This window comes from Struthio camelus, chromosome 6, assembly GCF_040807025.1.
Source record: "Struthio camelus isolate bStrCam1 chromosome 6, bStrCam1.hap1, whole genome shotgun sequence".
NCBI classification, from domain to species: Eukaryota; Metazoa; Chordata; class Aves; order Struthioniformes; family Struthionidae; genus Struthio; species Struthio camelus.
In genome coordinates, this window is record NC_090947.1 from 31,287,794 (window position 1) to 31,302,979 (window position 15,186).

The following is a 15,186-nucleotide window of genomic DNA, read 5'->3' on the forward strand; positions in this document are numbered from 1 at the left end:
TAATTCAGCCAGCTTTTGCACCTCATAAGGATTGCTAGTTCATTAACCAAGAGGATTAACAATGACTAATTGCAAGGAGTATTAATTGATTAAAACATGTAGAAAGACTACCAGTGTTTGAATGGATGGCATCAGGGAAATGCTAAGTATTTTGTTACCAGTATCAAGAGTTGAAGTGCTGGCTTCTAAACTTTCCCTGGGAAAATGATAGAATTGCCTTGTGTTCTAGTTAGCTAGAAAACAAGGGCTGCACAAATGTATCCTTATTCTCCATAGAGAGTACACAGTAAGTGGGCAATGCCAACTAGAGCAGCGGAGCTGTCTAAAATTAAATATGAAACATAATAATTGTTGTCAATAGGAAGAAAATAGAATTAGCAGAAGCTGGATTTGCTCCATTTTCCAGTGAAGTTTCTTCATCAAATAAACAGGAATTTCAAAACCTCAGACTTAACATTGATTAAAAGATGCCTGGATCTCTTCTCTTCTCTTCTCTTTTCTCTTCTCTTCTCTTCTCTTCTCTTCTCTTCTCTTCTCTTCTCTTCTCTTCTCTTCTCTTCTCTTCTCTTCTCTATCCTCTCCTCTCCTCTTTCCTTTCCTTTCCTTTCCTCTCCTCTCCTCTCCTCTCCTCTCCTCTCCTCTCCTCTAACCTTTCCTTTCCTTTCCTCTCCTTTCCTCTCCTTTCCTCTCCTTCCCTTCCCTTCCCTTCCCTTCCCTTCCCTTCCCTTCCCTTCCCTTCCCTTCCCTTTCCTTTCCTTTCCTTTCCTTTCCTTTCCTTTCCTTTCCTTTCCTTTCCTTTCCTTTCCTTTCCTTTCCTTTCCTTTTCCTTTTTCTTTTTCTTTTTCTTTTAAAGTGAGAAAACAAAATCTTGATCAAAAATAGACACTCCTTTTATTTTGAAACAATGGTGTTACAGAAATGACTAATCTCTTGACCTCCATGGCAGGAAAAGTTTCCTCATCATATGCATGTAAAGAATATACCCAGGGGTTATATGCATTTTTATATCTGGTGACCAAGCTTAGATGGGGAATACCTGCATGTAAATCATCGTTCTGAGTTGCACAGAACAGGGATTTTAAGGTAGATGTGTTCTCAACTGCAATGAGTGCTCTGACCAGCTGGTGGCATTTTCTTAAGGATTTATCACAGCCAGAAGAATTGGGCTTAATCATCTAACTACAAGGGAAAGCCTGTTATTGCTGAGCGGTGGTCACCTTAGTGCTAATACATTGCAATGTCCAGCTGCCTCAGGGCAGCTCTGAAAATAAGTAGTAAATTAAAGTCAGACTGCAACAGGCAAAACTATGGGAACTTTAGGATCATCTTCCAAGAGACTCATGGAATTATTATTTTTCCTGAGGTACAGCTGATATGTATTGCAAGTGCTCCTGTTCTTTTTTAGTACTAATATAATTAGTAAATGTAAATTAAAAGAGAATTGTAACAGATCAAGAATCATTAACTTAACTCTAACTCTTTGTTCTGCCAAAATCTCCTCCTTAAGCTATTATCATTGGGATTAATCAAGCTAGCATAGGGATGATCAGAGTAAAAATCCCCCTTTCATAAATATTTGAATTTCTATTTTATTTTCTACCGAAAGATTTGAAAGCAGAGAAAAATCAACAGTTGTTCTCAGATAACAAGCCCTCCTCCTGCCCTATAAAATAGTCTTTAATAAAGAAGAAAAACAAAAATTACCCGCAAGGAATTTACTCACGTACTAAAGACTAAAGTCCTCTGAAGACAAAATGCCGAATGCAAATAATTGTGTTACTGTCTATAAAAGGGGCACACATATGTAACCCTTTGTAATACCTACTCCACTCCCTCTAAGAATTGCTAAATTGAAAACAGAAATGGGTGGCACTAACAACAGAAATCTTCAGCAAAGGGATGACTTATGGATAAGGGCTTGTAAATTCACAGATGTATATGGCTTGTCTTCTCCACCCCACAAGTAGGAAATAATAATAATTTTGCTTATGTGGCAAGAAGGATTTAACAGTCACCAGAAATATGATGCGCACTTACATCAGTCATGAATCTGCCACACAGACGGGTCCTGTTCAGTTGACTGTGAGCATCAATGGTTGAAAGCTAACTACTCAGTGACAGCTAAGGAAGTATACTTTGTAGCTTGACAGGTTTCAGTCTTTTGGTGGATTGCATGAATTCAGACATACTCCAGGAAGCACCAACCTGCTTTCAGTCATACTTTTTGGCTTAGCCTGAAAGAAAGACGGTAGATAACAAACCCCTATGAACACCCTGGGCAGTCTCATGGAAGGCTCCCCTTCAAAAATCTGAAAAAGTTTCAATTGCCAGTAATACCTAAATAAAATATACCACAAAATGTAGGAAAAACATTTTCCTATTTCGGGGGAGAAAGAAGGGAATACAGTGAGGAATGTGAAATTTTAAAACTTTGTTTGCATAGATTTTAATATGAATAAAACCAAAATTCTGCCCATCTCTACAGATACCACAAAAAACAGTCCCAATCAATTTATAGATTTTTTCATTTCTCTAAAAGAAAGTGGGGTGTTTTTTTCAGAATTTCAACCTTAATGAGCTTAGGAAGAACTTTCTTTAGAAGAGAAGCCTGGAAATTGAACAATCAACCCAATCAGACAATATAATATACAGTTACTAATATATATTAATGGGTAACGGAAATAAAAACAACTTGCTAACTGGAAAGACAAATCTGAAATGGCTCTTTATCCAGAGGAACAGAACAAGAAACACAGGTAACACCTGTGAGAACACACAGCAGCAGGACAGGTAGAACTACAAAATTCCTAGAGTCATATACATAATATCAACTTCCATAGAAGCTAAAGGGGCTCTGTATTGTGTAAAAAATAAGTGTGAATAAGTAAGTTAACAACAAATGTTGCACCAATAAGGGAGACACATGGTAAAGGAATATTGAGTCCGACCTTGCGAAAAAGCTTGTCTAGCTAGTAATGTCACTAGTAATTCCACACTTCCAGTCACCCACTTAGCCTTCAAATATGTGTGTATGGGGGGGGGGGGGGGTTAGAATCCTAGAGGATTTTGCCCTTATTCACAAACCATTTTTTCAGTATTTTTTCCTTGTAGAAATATAATAGCAGGACTTAGATCAGGATCTTGGTCTAAGATATTACAGCATACTTTAACAAGCAGCATGCGAGTAAGTTCCGACTTTTGCATTCATAATTGCAACTCCCTGAGTAGACCTACAAGAAAAAATAATGACTTCTAAAATGCTTTAAAATATAATCAATTAAAAAGATCATGATAGATTTAATGACATTAATTGCTGGATGAGAAAGATCAAGGCCAAATGCTTCGACTTACTTCCAATAAATTGAAGTGCCCAAACTATCATGTCATTCTATTTCTGTGCACCTCATAATAATAAACTACAACTGAATATCGATAAAGAACTTGATCCTGAAATATACTTATCTATGCCTACTTAGGGTCTATAAAGAACCCCTTCCCTGTTACCATGCACAAAATAAGAGGTGTTGCATAAAGCAGTAATTCATGTTGCTATTTACCCAAGCCATGGAAATTCTTATTTCTGCGTGTTCAACCGATCTGTAGTACAAGGCAGATTTTATTTAAAGTCACCAGTTACACAGCTTGCACAGGGGTCATATGAAGCAGCTAAACTAAGCTTGTTACTTCTGAGAAATAGCTATCTTTTTTATTACTGATTGTTTATAGCAGCCACTCTCATCAGCCTGGATCATTTCCCTAAATGAAATTAACATTTTCACCCATTAGTTAGGACAGGGGATAAGTTACTGTCTCCCGAGAGCTGAATAAAATGATCTTGCTAGTGTCAGAGTGCTTCTGGAAAGTTGGGAAAGAATACCTGTTTGCAGACAAGACACTGGTACATAAGCAATAATGACTGGCATTTGATAACAGTGCTGGCCATTTGTGTAAGACATGAAGCAGTTTAAATTATGAAAAGCCAGTTGTCAATTTTATAAGCAAATAAACTACTGTGTGTATGTGTATGATGTAAGCCTCCTACGTAGGATCCAGGAGGTTTCAAATTGAAATTTTGTTTTTCCTAAGCATCTCTGGCCTTCTGAGGTTCCAGGTACTTGTTTTAACGTACTTCATTTGCTTTATTTAATTGTCTAGTTGGTTTTTACTTAAGGAAGTTCAGTGGCGCAAGTGTTTACAGAAAATGTTTGCAGAGGATCGCAAATCTAATTGAATAAAATCAACTTGCAAGTTCAAACAAACATGCAGGGTCTCAGTTTTCAGTGCACTTCAGGTCACAACGCAAGTGACAATTCTTCATTAAAAAAATTTGCCAAGATATAGACATTTAAGCCCAGCTGAAGGGAGTAAATGCCCCTGTGATTTGCAGGAATCATATTCCCAGAGCTTGGGAGACCAAACAGGCAGTGTGGCCTTATTTTGAATATTTGCATATGCTCCTGAATGAGATCGGTTAAGCAAATTCTGTCTGCACATATCTTCCTTGATATCTGATTGAGCATTTTCCAAGGAAAATGTATTTTGGAAGAATTTTTTGTTTCCCTAGGTATCAGGGAATCAACAGAGTATCAACATCTGAGTCAATGATCAGCTTCAATTTGGCACTTTGGGTCCTGTCATATCTTAGCCAAATGAAAGACTGAAGTTTCTCATAGAGTCAAGATAAGGAAGAAGAAAGCCCTAGGAAAGAGAGCATGAGTGATGTGGAACTACCACTCCCATATGCCACTAGAGTAGCACAGCACAGTACAAAGATTATTATCACTGTGAAATGAAGCAAACCGTTTTGACATTTCCAAATTCCACTTTTTTATATAACTTTCTATCTCCACAAAAAATTTTGTTATTTCATTTTTCTTTTTCCTGACTCAGGACCAAGTGTCAAAATATCAGTCTCTTGTGAAACAGAAATTCCATTTTATATTAGCTTTCATATCAAGAGTAACATCTCATTTTCTCATTTGAAGTGTCTCTATTTTTACCTTCTCCCATTCAGCCTCTGAGGAAGAATAATATATGCTAGAGCACAGAATCATTCGGAGGTCACTGCTTCTATTTTATATTCTCAGTTCACAGGTAGCAGTTCAGATTTAAGAGGCTCAGTCTACTTTCCTCCATAAATTCTGCTTTAGCTGGCTACATTAGGAGGCATGAAGTATCCGCGCTGCTGCCAGGAAGGTTCACTACTTTGTGCTGAGGCTGATAAGTTTAGTCCTGTAAAGCCCACTCCTGGGGTTTTTCCTTAGGAAAATGTAGTGAAAAAGAATAGCACACAGATCTTAAAACACTTAAATATCACTGAGAATCTAACAAAGGTCTTTAAGCTGTGTGCTCAGGTGCCTTTCAGAATACATATTTTGATAAGTTTATATCCTACTGGAACTCACTGGAGGCATGTTTTAATTTTAACTATATCATTTTGCACTATCCATAACTGAACTGGGGAGCAAACTCTGCTTTGGTGCAAAAGGAATATCTGCTCACATCTCAAATTCATGTATTTCAAAGTTAAACCTTTACACTTGTAGAGCAAACAGGTATGGCATAAGGTGCAAATTATAAACCTCTCTCCCACATAAAAAGGGAATGGCTCCCTTGGCCACATAGAAGCATGTGCTTGGATTATTATCATTTGCATTTTGGGAGTATACTGAGAATGAGAACATAAGTCAAGTGGAGCCAGATTGCCCAATCTACAGGATAAGAAGTTTCCCCCTTTCTAAAGAGATAATATTCTAAACACAGTAAAGTGTGAAGGGGAAATAGACACACAGAGAGAAGAAGTAATTTCCTTATGATCTGCCAGCAGCTCTGTGGCCAAGCCAGGCCAAGTTAGGACCTTCCATCTCTCAGATGCAAATTGTTATTCAGGAAGTGCTGCCTGCTAAAGCAGTGTAAGAAAACACTCCAGGAGAAGATCAGATGGCTCTTGGAAGACGGAAGAAGCAAGAGTCATGAATAAAACCAGTAGCTATATGGGCAACAGAAAGAATGAAACTTGCCTTCTTATGGATTTACGCCACGAGGTTGAGTAATGTGCATTCTCAGATGTCTAATAAGCAATAAGCTCATGCTACCGCCTCTCTCCCATGGGAGGATAGTAAATCAGTCTCTTGCTTTTACCTGACTTTCTATTTTCAGACTCTAGGAAATAATTTCCTTGAGATCTCTGTCCTCCTGTCAAAAATGTGGTTGAAATTGCCCAGTTGGTTCAAGATTATGGTAGGAGAGGGACAAAATCAGATATTTAGATAGTTATACACATATTGTTGCACATACAGTCATGCAAAGTGTGATCACAGAAGACATATTTTGTTAGGAAAACAGGCTAAAAATAAATGTAATGCTACATTTCTGACAGCCATTTGGAGCTTGGTGGGACAGACTGTTTTATTCAATAGCATTTCATATAAAAAAATATAAGCTACAATGGTGCCTCCTATACATCACAAGGAAAATGAATTTGGCCTCTAGGGTTTCTTGTTATTAATCTCCATCAAGTACCCCTGCCAACATCCTCCCAGAGGCCATGATCCTGCAGAAGAACTTATGCCCATTAGCAGCCCTATAGATTTCTACTGTCACAGGCTTAAAGTTTAGCATTCCTGAGAGATCACTGAATGGTGAATGGTAAGTTCAATCAAGAAAACACTGAGAAGGTAGTTCCAGACTATGTGCATCACTAAGATATTGTAATGAAATCCATCTAGCCTGCTCAATCTGCTCTGGGGCAATCTCCCACCAGGGGGAAAAGTGTTGGGGTCAATAAAGTTAGACCAGGATGGATTTACCCTATGCCTGTATCTACAAAATGTCTCAATAGTGCACTCTCACAGGCAGAGCATTTGCCAAGCTAATACAGGAAATCAGAGCAGAATGACAGAGAACTGAGTATAGCTCTGAGGCCCTGTGCAAAGTCACAGATATAATAAAAGAATTAGAAGATATATATAACCAGTTTCTGCTGTACAAGCTAATAACTGTCATTCAGGTGGGTGGGCTTTTCCCCCAAGTTAATGATACTTCTGAATTAATCTAAAAAACCCTATAGATTTATAAGGAAAAAGCTTTGGTGGGATTATTTTCAGAGTGATCAAGGTCTTCTGAAGCCTAAGAAGTCAAGTATGACACAAGCAAAAATATTATAAGCTGGCTCTTGCAATTATAAATAATGCAAATCAGGTACTTTTGAACTCCTAATTCCTATGATACTCCTAATTCCTATGATACTAAGCAATATTTTAGCTGTGTGTGGCTATTCAATTGTGCCTTTTTTTCAAGTATCTCAATTCTTTTCACAAAATATATACACCAGACCAGACTAGACTCCAACTTTTGCTGGCCAACAAAAAAAAGAGCATTGAAGAAAAAACAGCGCAGAGGATATTGTACTTTGCTTACTCTGCCAACTTGGAGTATAATGGTGCAGCTGTGGCTGTAGATAAAGTCAGAGGGTCTCTAAGACAAAATGTTGCCAGAGAATGACTGAATAGCAGCCTCTCAAGTCAAATTTCAAGGTCACTTTGACCCAGGAAGGGGGTTAAGTCTCTTCCTTCTTCTACTTCTCCAGCATCTATTTGTTCCGAGTGGGCCTTTTAAGCTTTCCTTCCATCAATTAGGCAGGCAATGGCTTCTCTGTAACAGATCCTCAAAGAGTTTGGAAATATAATAACAGCACTCATTTATTGACTGCTTTGATCAGGTACCAGGCAGGAGGGAAGAAAACCTCAACATATACTTCAATAATCAACCTGGAGCCTCTAAAGCCATACAGAGGGAGCCTAAGAACTAACAATGGGACTGAGACTCTCAGAAAAGAAAACCAATGACAGAGGATCAATATAAAGCCTTGTGGTAAAGATGTTGAAGTAAGAGGAGTGTTGAGCTGTTGTGAAAAGAACTCTGTGGCCTGCATTAAAATGGGGCGATAACTAATGAAACATCCTTCAATTGCAAGAAATGGGGGAGATCATCTCCCTATCACCAAATGACTATAGAGGAAGCTTCAGGTGAGAAGGCCTCAGACAGGGGTCTGAAGCTAGACAGGCTAAAACCAGGCACAGATTTAGCTGCATACTTCTGATAGCATGAATACATGGGGCTTAGTGGCACTTCTCTTTCTCTGGGCAAGTGGCTTGAGCTTTATAAAAGGTAAAGGTAACTTCTAGGTCTGTATACAGTGGGTGTGGATAAGGTCTACAAAGCTATGAGCTATTTATGTTGAGGTTGTTCCTGGAGCGTTCATAGCACAGATATATTGGGGATCCATCTAGAATAACAAATGGAAAAAAAATGGCAGGAGATATGCAGTCCTTTATTCAAGGTTATTATGAGAAAATGACAGGAAAAAGCTTTCAAACTGAGATGAAAGGAATGTTTGTTGGAAGAAATTGAAAAAGCCTACTGCCTCAAAACAAGGTTGCTTGAAAGAGCCACGCTGTGATCCAGTCAGAGGGTCTGAATGTGTTTATATCTCTTAGGATGTCCTCTGTACATGACAAGCTGTAAGTAAGATAGAGCTGCCTATAGACTTTTAAAATCCTATTGACTTTTCTTTCACAAGCTTTGTTTGTTCTGAAAAAGTAAACACACATGATGTTTTTAGAAGGCTGTTCATTCCTTTTATACAACTGATCCTAAATCCTCAAAGGAAAAGCTGTTAAGTATGCAGATAAATGATAACCACAACAGATACTCAGCTCAAAAAGACAGAAAAGGTACATGGCCTAATACCAAAGAAAGTGAACTCAGGGGTCTGAAATGACCATTAAATGAATTGGAGGTTCAGAAAGCCCTGTAACTATGACACTGCAACAAGTCTACAGAGTGTGTTACACAAGGATCTTTAATCCTTACATTTAGACCTTGGTGAATCTCTCTAATCTTTGCTCTTTGTTGGGATTTAGGAGCCAAAGTCATTGTTGTGAAACACTGGGGGTACAAACACTTCCTGAGAGGAAGCATGGCCATGAGATCAACACATTTGTTACCTTCTGATGATTGTCTGTGTTCGCTTTCTCTCCATTACTCTACACAAAATGTTTTACCCCTCAGCAGCCGTGTGAACTCTCATTTACCAAATGGGTACTGTCATGCCTACATGGAGTAACTTTTGAAACCACTTGCCCATTTTGCTAAAGCAGGATAGGAAGGAATCAAGTAGTTTGTGAAAACTGGAGCCACCGAAAAATGATTTACCTAGGATTTGTGTCTTGTTGTTGACTGTATTTGGCATTGAAAGCTCTGTCAGCCTTGCAGGACAGTCTGGCTCTGCAGATCATCCCGCAATCCTGGCCTCCACATGCATGCCCTGGCCCTTCTCAGAGCTGTGACAGGCTGAGTTAGATACATCCCTCAATTACTTTTGGAAGGAAGCTTTTGTGCACTCCAAAATATCCCGAGTCGGATGAGCGCTAGACAGACAACAAGGCTCACATGGAGCCCACCTTCCCTGCAGTGGGGACTCAGCCTAAGAAGGTCCAGGCTCCTGTCAAAGCCATTCTTGTGGGTCAGGCACAGACGATCCACGTTGCATGCAAACTTTCCAGTGCCTAAAGCAGTGGGAGATCACAGTGCAGCCTTCTGCTCAGGCAGGATACAAATAGGTGCTCTCTTTTCCAGCTGACTAGATAGAGAGTGAAAGTATTAGCTGCATTTCCCTAGGAAACCAGGCTAAGAAGAGCTTCCTGTGAACTGCCGAAGATCAAAATTGCCAAGTTTTACCAGTTCCTGTTGCTAATGAGGAAAATAATATTCATTACAAGTGTTTTTCAACAGTAGCATTATGCTTGCTCCCACAAATGGGTATCACTGACAAGCACTATTTGTAGATATTCAGTAAATGCTTAAAAAGTCTATTTTTAATACTATAATAAAACAAATGCAGAAGCTGATGAGTCAGCAGGACCATGATTGCTAATGATGTGCTAAGGTTTATGAAACTAATAACTGTTTTTAATAATGGTGAGAAGGAGAAAGCTTATGTTTAGAGAATGCATTCAAATTTGCACAGGTAATTGGATTGTGTGGGAATTCAAGATAACAATAACTTAATTAAAATGAAATTTTAAAACAAATGACCCAGTTATTTTTTTTTTAATCCCTTCCTCCACCTTAAAAAAATAATCTCCATTTCACTGTAATCTGTACATAGAAGAAATAGGGTTTTATGACTATTGCATGAGAGCAGCTTGGCAGACGAAGGACATGTAAGTGAGGAAGAGAGGATTAGCGGTTCCTGTGTTCATCTATTAAAGATGCACTCATTGTAAATGTCCAAACCAACGTGAGAGACAAACAACTCACTTCTGAACCAGGCAGTCACAATCTGTTATTTCCATTCTCTTTGCTCATATCTTCAATAGCACTTTCCCTTCTGCACTGGCTACTTTCATTTAGACCATCCTCACCAAAGCAAATTAGCTTTGTTCTCATTAGGGTTGGGTCTGCACTTCTCTACTCCCTCCCAGCTTCAGGGAAGATACTGTCTCTTTCCTACCTCCTAATAAATCTCCTGAATCAGCCAGCAATGTCCACAGGCACTGCAGTGTTTCTGCACTGTGTTTTCAGCAGCCCAGTTCCAGTCTGAAAAGGTCTTTTCCCTTATGTTCTATGCTTCACACATAATCTGCGCCTCATCATACAGTACCCTTCTCAGAAGCATATTTGAAATGTTTCTGAGAAGAACACGGAAGACTTTGAGCCTGCCTATATGTGAGAATAGATGATTAGAGAGTGCTCAGGATATGACAGGAGATACACAAATACTGTAGCGAAAGGGAAGGACTGTTAATTCTTGATCTTGCTTTAGTACCTGTAAAACTTGCCTGAGATCAGAAATCCACTGTGCTTATGCACATACAATGCAGCACCTGTTACCCAGAGCTCAGAAACTAACTAAAAATGGTGAATAAAAGGTAAGTGAAAGGAAATTTATTAACTCAAATTACAGCCAAAACGGAGACAGCAATTGACTTGCTCAGGGTCACACAGGGTACCAATGGCAAAGAAAAAAGTGAAACCAGACCTTCTGAATCCCTGTTGAGCAGTTTTTCCAGACTCTCTTTGCTCTCCTTGACAAGGTGCAAGCATCCTTCAAGCTATAGAATTCCTGAATCACATATAGGCTCCTTTCCAGGGCCCCAATTAATCAGAGACTGCTATTCCCAGATTTGCAAGCTGCATTGCCCTGCTGCCTACCTCTGCACTTTGCTGGGAAAGTCTGAGTCACTAAAAGGGAGGCCAGCCTTGGGGTTACACTCTCTGCCCAGTTCCACAGTGCCTTTTTATAGGACATACTCAGGGAAATGTGATCATTACCACATCTCTTTTTTTTCTTTTTTTCTGTTTTTGCATTTCCAGAGAAAACTGCTTTCTTTCTGATAGGATAAAAATAGCCTTCCACAACTGTTCCCCTTTAGGCCTAGTGAATAATTGAAGAATGCTTTCCCGGTAGTTAGTAATGAAAGAGGTTTACCCTGAACCTTTCTCCATTATCCAGCACCAGCACTTTGCTCAGTCACTGAGGTTGCAAGAGAAAGTGAGGGGTAACAGGTGCTTGTATATCATCAATTCATGAACAAATGAAGAAAATCCTGCTGCCATCTACCTGGGAGTAAATCTGCAGTAACTCCACTGGATAATTGGGAAGACTCTGGACTAACTCGAGAATAACTGAGAGCAAAATGTGTGTTCACATTTTTCATCTGGCATTTTCAAAGAACATGCAATTAATGGGACTGACATGACTATAAGTGTGTAACAAAGTACTAAACCATTTTGCTAACTCTTCCTCCCAGCTCTTCCCTACTATTCTTTCCATTTTTCACCTGTTGGGTACCAACAGTAACCTCAAGTCAGTTTTCCTGCTATTATATTCTGGTTCCTCTCCGTCCATGTTGCTGAAGCTTCCTCAGTTTATACCAACAAAAAATTTTAGTATTTTTTCCAATTTCTTCTCTGCTACATAGATATTTCTACTTGCATAAAATTGTTTCCTGTGGCAACTGCTTGCAGGCTAGACTTGTGACCTACAGGAGGAGGGATCTGTGCAAACAAAGCTCTGCCTCTATTCCCAGCATGATTTAGCCTCCTTTCTCTTTTAGCACAAACATGTGCTCCTGGTTACAGCCCCAGATCAGGGTTTCCTGCTTCTAGATTTACCTGAGGGACTGGGGACCTAATTTAATTTTTTTCCAGAGACAGACTTGAACTTTCCCACTGCAGGTAAGTCTGTAAAGCAGCTGCATATCTGACTGTTCTAATTTTCTTTTAATTTCTTTCATGGCTATAATCCACTCGTATAAGCTTCGTCCAAAAAAAAAAAAAAGATTAATGTTACCTAATGACCTCTGTTGGACACCTGATCTTGCAGAGGAGTTAAACTTATTCCCTTAAAAATAGCATTTGAAAAAAAGGGGAGGAGATTTCTGGTTAGTTTGGCTTTGGTATTTTTTGCTTTTCTCCCCCACAAGTCAGCAAGAGCTGAGAAGCTTTTTGAAAGCGTAGGGAAGCTAGAAGACACATGCAAGACAGATTAATAATGCAAGTCCTGGGAGTGATGAGGACTATTTAGGTTTCATTTAGGCATGGATTTGGCAGGTTTTATTGCTAAGGTAAAACAAAGGAAAATCCTGCAGCTCATTTCTCTCCTCAGAAGAGGAAATTAAAGGATCCTAGGTGTGGTACTGAGAAATTAGAATGAGGAATTGTCTCATTTTGCTTTTTTAGAGCTTTATGGACACTAGGAATCCTAGGAGAGAGGTGTTATGTAACCTGGATGGAAAGCTTAGTCACAGAAGAAATAAGCTACTAGAAGCCCCATGCTAAGAGTTGGCACTGAATGAAACTGAGCCTGAGCCTTTGGGCATGAGGGAATAGGATAGAGAATAAGGCATCCTTTGCTTTGGTGTAGAGCTAGCTATAGGAAACCGAATGTGAAAAGGAATTGCTGCCCTTGTGTATGCTGTAAGGTTGCAAAAAAAAAAAAAAAAAAAAGCCATTAAGATTTGCCTTAGTTTAAAAAAAAAATGCTGAGGAGAAATCATAGCCCATAATTGTGAAATTGGTCTTTACTTCATTTTTCTCTTCATTCTAAATTTGCTCTAAAATTGAAGTCCCTCGGCCTGTTAGTGCACAACACTAAACTGACAATACTACCATTCCCCTTTTTATTTATTTTTTTCCTTTTGGTTATAATTTTAAAATTCTCATGTTGATTCCAAAAAAAAAAAAGCATAAAAAGGACAAATTAATAGAAACTTAACTCCTGCTTCAGAATAAAAATTCCATGACTTTGTTTAAAGTTCCTCGTACTAAGCTGCATAATAGATACTTAAATCCTTGATTATCTGATTTGTGCTAGTGGGCAGCACTGAATTCCCTGACCTTTTGTAGAGGTTAATTTATTTACAAACCATTGCAGTTGACAGTGTTCCTCTGAATGATCCCTGCCATTCGGTGATGTGGTATGATGAAGAAGAAAGGGCAAGTCAATGCAGGATGAAAGGGACCACACTCTTGGGGAGGCAATGATGAAGGAGTGAGGATCTTGGAGCCGGAAGTACTGAACCACAAAGGTATGAGGAGTAGGATCGAGGTTTACAGTAGATTATTCTTAAGACTCCGTAGCGCTTCATGGACCAGACTTGTGCCACTCCAGAACCTCAGAGCTTGCTTCTTCCTACCAGGGACTGCTTTTACTTATTTCCTACCCATGCCAGTCTTTCTATGGCTTCAGAATGACTAAATTCTAGCAATTCCATTTGTTTTCTTCCCCCTCCCCCTTTTTTTTTTAAAATAATCTGACCTACAAACCCTTCCAGTTAAACAGACTCCCTGTATCCCTGGACAGCATTTACGTTTAGCATTTACGTTTAATGCAAAACCAACTGACTAAATAATCATCCAGTGTTCTCCTGTGAATGTTCATGTGTTCGGACATAAACAGTTTCTTCTTTTAGTTTCTGTTAAAGCTGATGGTACCAATTAGAGCCTGTAAAGGCTAAGGGACTTGAAGGTACCTTTTGTTAAAACACTGGCAGGTCATAGGAGCATAAAGTGAACTGGTGCTGACTAAATAGGATTCAACCCTTTATCTAAGCTCAGCCCTCCCTTAACGCACAGGAAATCCAACCATCTAGGAACCTGTCTTCATTTACTACATGAAGCTACTTGTTCTCCCACACAACAGGGACAATTAACATTGTATTAGCTGCTTATAGCCCACAGTACAGTTCCATGTTGCTAACTACAAAGCAGTAGACAAAATGAAGACAGGACACAAAGCAAGACCACAAAGGACTAGGTTATAGGACAAGGCTATACAGGGGGAGTAGGAGGTATGAAACAGTGTGTGTGAGAGGAGGTGAGTTTGGGTGCCTGGTGAACACTGGTGAATACTGGTATTCCAAGTAGAAAGTGTAACAGGAACAGAGACAAACCAAAGAGTAGAGGAGGAGAATGAAATTAAAAGAGCCCTGCAGAGAAACTCTGGGAAAAACTGTGGGGTGTGGGGGGATAAAACGGATGTCAGCAGGGCACAACTAAATTGGTGTTATATTAGCATCATGTTTTTATATGTTGTTCAATGAAGGACAAGAAGTTGATATGTAAAGCAAGCATGACTGTGGCGCACCTTACACCATCAGAAAGACAAGGAGGGAAATACATTCCTTACACTGTTTTTCAGTTTCTCAGTAGACTGGGTCCGTGTTTGCAGCAACATGGGAGGCTTTTCTGTGGAGATATGCCATAAATTTGATTTTCAGTTTCTGTTCCAAAAAACTAAACAGCAGGCAAAGGGCAAATGTCAGAAAACAAGCAGAGAGGCAAAAAGCTAAAGTGAAGGGAAAACACATCTGGCATTCTTTGTGGCTTCTTATTTAGACTGCTTGAGTCTTACTATGTGTTTTTTCTTTATTTAAGGAGTTGGCTTGCATCTTGCCTATCCCCTCTCCCGGCTTAGTTTAACATCTTTGAAAAACTCCTGTCTCCCTGTTATTATATATGTGATGGAGTATATTGCGCATTACTGAGCTTCTCAGTAGAAGCACTCTTATTTCTTTATCATTACTACAAGGAGAAAACAGGAAATGCTGCATAGCAGAGAAGTTTGTGTTAAATAGTGGCAGGTCTCATTAATAAAGGAATATGATTTTCTTTAAAGTA